Source organism: Lissotriton helveticus, chromosome 6 (assembly GCF_964261635.1).
Source record: "Lissotriton helveticus chromosome 6, aLisHel1.1, whole genome shotgun sequence".
NCBI lineage: Eukaryota > Metazoa > Chordata > Amphibia > Caudata > Salamandridae > Lissotriton > Lissotriton helveticus.
In genome coordinates, this window is record NC_136067.1 from 1307243976 (window position 1) to 1307251389 (window position 7414).

Sequence of the window (7414 nt, forward strand, 5' to 3'; positions counted from 1 at the left end):
GGGGTGAGACATGAACAAAATGCGGGTTCAGAAACGTTCTATATTTGTGGCGCTGCTCTAGAATGACACTAATTAAGTCGGTACCTAGACCTTTCCATCTATACTGGAGTAACTCGTTCAGGATATCGTGTAACGGACCTGGATCAGAGTGCTGACCCTCATACAGAGTAATGAGGTGCTGGATCATATACATACCCACCAGTCGCTGCTCGGCTGGGGGCAATTTCAGAAACATTTGTGCCACTATTTCGTCTGGAAAAGTGGTAGAATCAGTAATCCATCGGACTGCTGATCGGGCTAGTTCCTGTTCATGCATGGTACTTAACTCACTGTAACCGATTCGTGATTTCAGAATGTGATCGGTAGCTTGGAATACTTGTTCTAGGGAACCTTGTTCCGGTGCTGAATGATGGAAAATTGACTTGTGTTCTAGGCGTAAATGGCGATCTGGAAATCTAGATTTTCCTACATACGCTATTCTGGCGGGATTCTCGTCCTCTACCTCTTCAGTATCAGAGTTACTTTCTTTCTCGCTTACTTGTGCTGCTTTACGTTGTTCGTGTATCTTTATTATTTCTCTACGGATTTTCTTGTACATACTCTCCATGGCACTAATGGTATTGTGCTTACCCTCGGCTATATTATCACTCCACTTTGTCAGGGTTTTCATTTCGGCCGGATCTTTAGACGGGTAATCTTGTTCTCTTATTAGACAGTTAATTAAAAACTTTAATATCATACGCTGGATCTCAGCTTTCCTTTGAGACATGGCATCACTAATACTTTCTGGATCATCCCCTGTACGGATGAAACAATATATTCTGTCTAGATCTTCTTTCATATTGGGTAGGGTGACTAGATACTCGGTCACCCTCCTTACGCGTACTGAATATAAAACCATATTATTCTCGCCTGGGACTGGGTCATAGGCACATTCGCCAAGGGCTTGCCTGATTTCTGCAACAGACTTATTACTCTTGGGAGTACGCTGTGATGCTTGAGCATGTAATTCGAGTGCTGATAAACGCTTGCGTGGCGGCGGGGTTTGAGGAGGACCTCCTCCTGCGGCCCCTAGACTAGAATCGTCTGATATTCTTCGTGGTGGAGCGGGAAATTGAAATGCTGGCTGGACCGGGGGTACCGTAGCAGGTACTGCATGGGGTGCCCCGGTGTCTGGAGGAGCAGGATGTGCCTGATTTACAGGGACTGGCGGAGCGCGAACAGGATCTGCATATTCAGGGACTGTGTCGTCCAGATAGGACGAAATAAAAATATCAGCTGCGGTCGGTTTGTGACGTAGCTTGGTCGGAACTAGTGGTGGCGGGAAATTACTGGATGCCTCCGGGGTCGCTTTTGGCAAGCCCTCGGCAAGAAGAGGATACATACCCTTAATAAGGGCATGCCTCTGTCTGTCTGACTGTTCGGCTTTGACTTGTTCACCTATCTCGATTAATTCTTTTTCTTGGGCTCGCTCTAAGGATTCTCTACTTAATTCTGACTTTCTGATTTCTTTTTCAGTTCTTTTATGAGCTTCTTTACGCCATAACTCGATGGCATCTTTCTGTGACTGTCTGGCTTTCTTTTTCCATAATGCTTCTTCTACTCGCATGATGCATTCGGCATCCCATGTACCCGATACGGGCCATCTATACTTTTCTTCTAACTGTTTGGTATACTCCACCCATAAGTCTAGATACAATATGGCACTTATGCCATGTTTCTGATACATAAAGTGACCTGGACTGTCCCTGGGCGGGACGGGAACTGCTGCTTCCAGCAGACCCTTTCTAGTTTTTAACTGACGTAACTTGGAAAATATGGGCATGACTGAACTGTAATCTAGACACAATACAATACACAATGAACACGATACTTATTCCCCATTCATACCACGACATTAAAATACATGAAAAACATTTAAAATAATCAGTTCGAACAGAATACTACCTGGAATACTGAGAACAGAAACACAAGAATTTCTCGAGAACGGAACAGACTAGAGTTTACTGGATGCACTGCTGAAACAGTACGGAACATACCGGTCCCATAAAGGGACGCATCAAGACCCGTATCCACCTAGGTGAACACTTCGTTTGTGAGTCTGTGTACCACCAACCCACGGACCAGAGTCAATTTAGGATGACCCTGTCTAGATACTACCCCAGTAATGGTACTCACCGGGCAGCAAGAACGGAAACCTCGGACTGGACTGGACTGCTACGACGACGGACGACGAACTTCAGACTTCGGACTTCAGTTACGGGTGGACCTCCGGATACCTCGGACCTTGGACTCTTGGCTTGGGCTCTGGTCGGGACTCGCCGCGTTCCTCCACCGTCTCGTCTGGATGCTGGACCGCCTCCTCCGTCTCCTCCGTGGGCCTGAGGGATACTTGAGCAGAAATATCTGCCACTGCGCAGAAGAGTTCCGTCACGACTGCAGAGGGTCAGGGGGTCGGCGTGGCTTCACCGACGCGTGGGGAAAGGGAAAGTCCCTGTTCGGGCGCCATTATGTGGTAAATAAATAAATAATACCCTATTTTTGACTAGACATATATCATAACAGATAGCTCAATAAATAAGAGTCAAGATTCGAGGTAGTAGGAGTTTTGCAGGTTTAATACAGCATAAGGACAGGAACAGGACAACCTGCATAGGAATAGGATGACAGGGCCCAGCAGCTGCTGGGGCTGGATCTGGGATGAGCGCGCTGGCTTTTAATAACAATACATGAGCATATATACATAACGCAAACACATAGCATTACATTGCAGTAGGCGTAGCAGTGGGTGGAACAGAAGGCGTGACGCGTAGCAGTCGCGAAAGATAAGGGCGAAAGTAGGTGTAACTGGGCGTATACATAGACATGTGATGCAAACGTAACAGAATATGTCATGAATGGGGCGGAAACCATGGAGGGGGCTACCTGAGGAGCCGGGACCTCTAACCTGATGGTGCGCGCAAACTAGCAATGACGTATCACTAGGAGAAGCTGGGGGCTATGAACTCTGTGCTAGGAGCAGAGACTGAAGTCTGGAGGGTCGGGGCGACATGTACCTAAACAGTATCTAGTATCTGATGTTTAGAGAACATGTTGATATAAACTAGAAGTTAGGAGGGGAAAGGCTAACTTGATTCTAAGACTGGACCATGCATTATTCTACATGTAGTGCGTGATGAAGAATATGAAGAATATGAAATGACCATTAAATGCAGTATTTCTCTAACGTGGAGACGTGAAGGCTAGACAATGACGGAAACTATTGATGCAGTTCAGTAGCTTAGGAATGCAGAGAAGGAGGACTGAACTGATAACTGGAATCATAACATATTCTTGGCAGACTCAGAGACTGAGCCAGGCTGGGCCGGGCACTGCGAGGCAGGAAGTAAGTGAAGGGTCGAGGATACAGGTGGGGGCTGTATCCCTCCTCAGCGAGGCTTCAGGAGACAGGAGCTGAATCTGGTGTCCGGGCCCTTTTGAGGCCTAGAAACGGGGACTTTATAATGGAATAACGTGCACACTGAGAAACGTGGCAACGTAGCTTTACATAGGCCTGATATTCGTATTATTCACGAGGACTGGAAACTGGCATACTAGAGGGGGACACAACTGTAATTGCGTCATTAATCAGACATGGGGAATGCATATGCATATTTAATCATGCACACATAACATATGATGGATGACACGTAGGGACACAGAACATGACAAAATTTACTTTTCCACATTGTGTACATTCCTAACCTGTAACACTCATGATAGTAGCATATCAACACATCACACACAGCATTGGCCTACTCCACAGAGAATGGTATCCTGTCACACACTGGGCGACACCCCACATGTGGTACTTAAGTCAGACCACACATGCATAATCACCCATGTACTTTGCGGGCACACATCCTCCCCCCTTCATCTTTACTCAATAGTGTGTAGTCATGTAACAGACCACCAAACAAATGAAGCACAAATGGACCAAAAAAGTGTCATGTACATCCTTGACATGATGTGAATGTCCAGGTGGTGAAACATGTACTCCCTCATGGAAGGAACAGGGTAGAAAACCCGGAGATACAAGGCACCACAATGTGTATTGTGTGCCCAAAATCAAATTTTACAATCAGAATCATGAGGCTAAGGCAGATAACATTGTCATGCATAGTGTGAAAAAATATGATGGACTTCCTGAAGGCATTACTACACACTACAAATCCAAGCACAGTGAGTAGCATGGATGGCACTCACCAATTCTCGGATTTCACATCTGAGCAGGCATGGCCATTGTCGAAGGGAATGTAACAAACTATGGTAAATCCATACACAAGTCACCCCAACAATTGTGCAACTGTCTGTAGTGAAGATCTCATGTGTCACTGAGGAAGGTACACTCTTCCGGATAATGTCTGTATGCAAACTGCAGACACAACAATCTAGATAATTTGCTCTAACTTTGGGATAGCACAGAGAGATACCCTGGTCCACCCCATTCCCATCAGAAATATATACAGCTTCCACCATACCAAAACATTAACATTCCACCAACTCGTAGGCACACATCACCTAAAGCAATTCCATGAAATGAAATAGTTCAGAATAAAAAATAAAATGCTTTCTTCAGCACCATTTTTTCAAATAAAAAATAAATGAGTCCATGCTCACAGAAGGCCAATGGCCAGTCCAAAATAATGTCCATTACTGTGCTGACTCTGTGGAGGTTGTCACCCCCAAACTTGCCTATACATGGTGGACTCAGAGGTCTGTGGGCACATGGGGGGCATCATCGGAGTCAGTGTCCGGCACCGCAGGGACAGGAGAGGGAAGGGTAGGTGTAGTGGGTGCAGGTGGGGAGGATCCCTCCACAGTGTCAGGTGCAGCGCCAAAGGATGAAAGATATTCTGCGCTGCACACTGCAGCCAGCTCTGACAGGCTACCACCTGAACCCAGGGACACAATGGGAGTGGAGGTAGAGGGCTGTGAGTCAGGTGTAGTGTGTCTGTGGATGCGTGTGTGATGCCTGTCCCCTGTCCCTGTGGGTGTGTGCACATCCCCCTGAGATTGGGTGCCTGGAGTTCTGCACTTAGACTGACGTGTTGGTATGCTGGGTGTCTCTGTTGGGGTGTGTGATCTGGTGCGTCTACATGTTTGGTGGACAGGTATGGGAGAGGGGGATGGGGATGGGTCAGAAGGAGTGTGGGGGGTTTGACGCTGCAGGATGGAAAGTGCTGCCGTCAGTGTTGAGTCCATGGACGCCAAACTCCGATGTTGATCAGACATGTCCGCTGACATGCCCTCCATGAATGACAACAACTGTGTCATGATATGTGTGTGGCCATGGAGGACAGTCAGCATTGACGTCTGACCAACTTGAAGCTGCGGAGTAGGTCCACAGACTCAGCACTGAGGCAGCTGGGGAGAAAGGGGCAGGGGCTGCGGTGCCGGGGACAAAGGAGACACGGGGGCCAGCACGGACCGAAGGGACACTAGCAACTGGGAGGGTGAAGATGGTGACAGACATAGTGGGTGCAGATGCTGTTGCTGCATATTCCCCCTCCTCCTGGGAGTCCGAAGTTGAGCCGTCTGCATGATATGAGGAGTTTTGCTCATGAGGTCCGGCCGCCTGACTCCCCTCACCCTCTGTGCCACTGCTTCCCTCCGACACCTCAAAGCTGGTGGCACTGTAGCTGGGTCTCTCTGCCTGGTCCGTGCTTGTGTCTCCTCCACTCCCGGGTGATGATGCTGTTGGCAAGGAGAAAGTAAAAATATATATCAGTCACCTGTACACATCAGACATATGATCAACAAATCAGTTGTGGACATTTCTAATAACGGCATGCACCAAGAGTCACATGCCACATAACTCTGCACATATTTGAGTCCAGTAATGTGCAATTGTAATAGACACAACGCTCCTTGTATACAAAGATACAAGTAACAGACCAGGCCACAACTTAAATGAGAGTCACAATGATGAGCCACTGCATGTCAAAAGGGCAGGTGTTGATCCATCACCGTTCTGTTACCCACTCTGCTACCCCAGTACAGACATGTGCATGTTAAAATCTGTGTGAACCTGTGCCACATGGGAACAGTCCAGACCAAACTGCCATGTGATGACATCCCTGGACCTGAAACAAGCTTTCTATCACCTCTCAGTGGCATCACAGCCATCTACAGCCAGGCTATCTGAAACACAGATGTGTATGCAAACAAGCATGGCCGAACACTGTTGGAATGCCAGAAAGTGGTCCCAGGTAACTTGTTTCCAGTCCAGGCAAGGCATGGTTTGACATTCCTGGATGGACTGTTCCCATGAGGCACATGGACAGACAGATTTGCACATAACCATGTTAGAACTTGGGGGGCAGAGTGTGCAACAGAAAGGTGATGGATAAAATCCTGACCTGTGTACTGGGTGTGAGTATATGATTGGTACAGAGTCTCCCTCCATCAATACACACCATTGTGACACTCCTCACAGGGGCATCTATCATAAGATCATACCGTTGCTAGCTCATAACACACACTGGCTGTCAAGTGAAGTGGCCCACATGCCCTAAATCCTGGAAAGGTCTAAGCTAATGTGCCTGCAATTGTCAATATTTAAAAAAATGCATTGTTGCCACACTCTCAACCACATGGGAAATGTGAATACAGTAGTGTGCACACCAAGACAAAACAGCGTTGCACCACCAATACCTACATGGGGCACAAATCTATGTGGAACAATCATCTCTGTGAGCCAAGAACATAGCCTCTAAATCCAACAATGACAGCATTGTCCAGCATCACAGGATAAGTGCATAGTGATGAGTTCACATCAGAAATTACCTACACAGCTCACCAATGACAAGGCTAAACAGGCAGGCCCATCACACCTCCCCTGCACAACACCCCCATCACTCCGTCAATGTGAGTGATACAGCGCAAGTAGTGAACAATCTGTAACAGGGCATCAATAACTGTGCTGCTAAATAAATGAACATGAGGTCACCTCGTGTGGCTACCCTTCCATATTAGTCACAAAAAACCAGCAACATAATCATGTGAATATGCACACACGCACTGCCCAGTATGAGTATGCACAAGCCAAACATAGTATACATGGACAGTGTGCACATGTAGCTAACACATGAGATATCCAAAGTATACCAGGGACAAAGGCCACTGAAGCAGAACGTTGTTGAACTTCATGTTGAGACTCAGGATCAGTGCCAAAATAATCATGAATGGAAAACACAGTGCACAGGTCGGGGAACAGGTAAGGTACCAACATGTGTCACAGAACTCCCTCCAACATGATGATGTGCTAAGCAATATGCATGCAGACACAGTGCACCCAAGGAGTACATGCGCAAAGATGAAAGACCCAAAGCAGGGGACACATGTGGAGGAGAGGAAGGGATGTAAAAGAGTA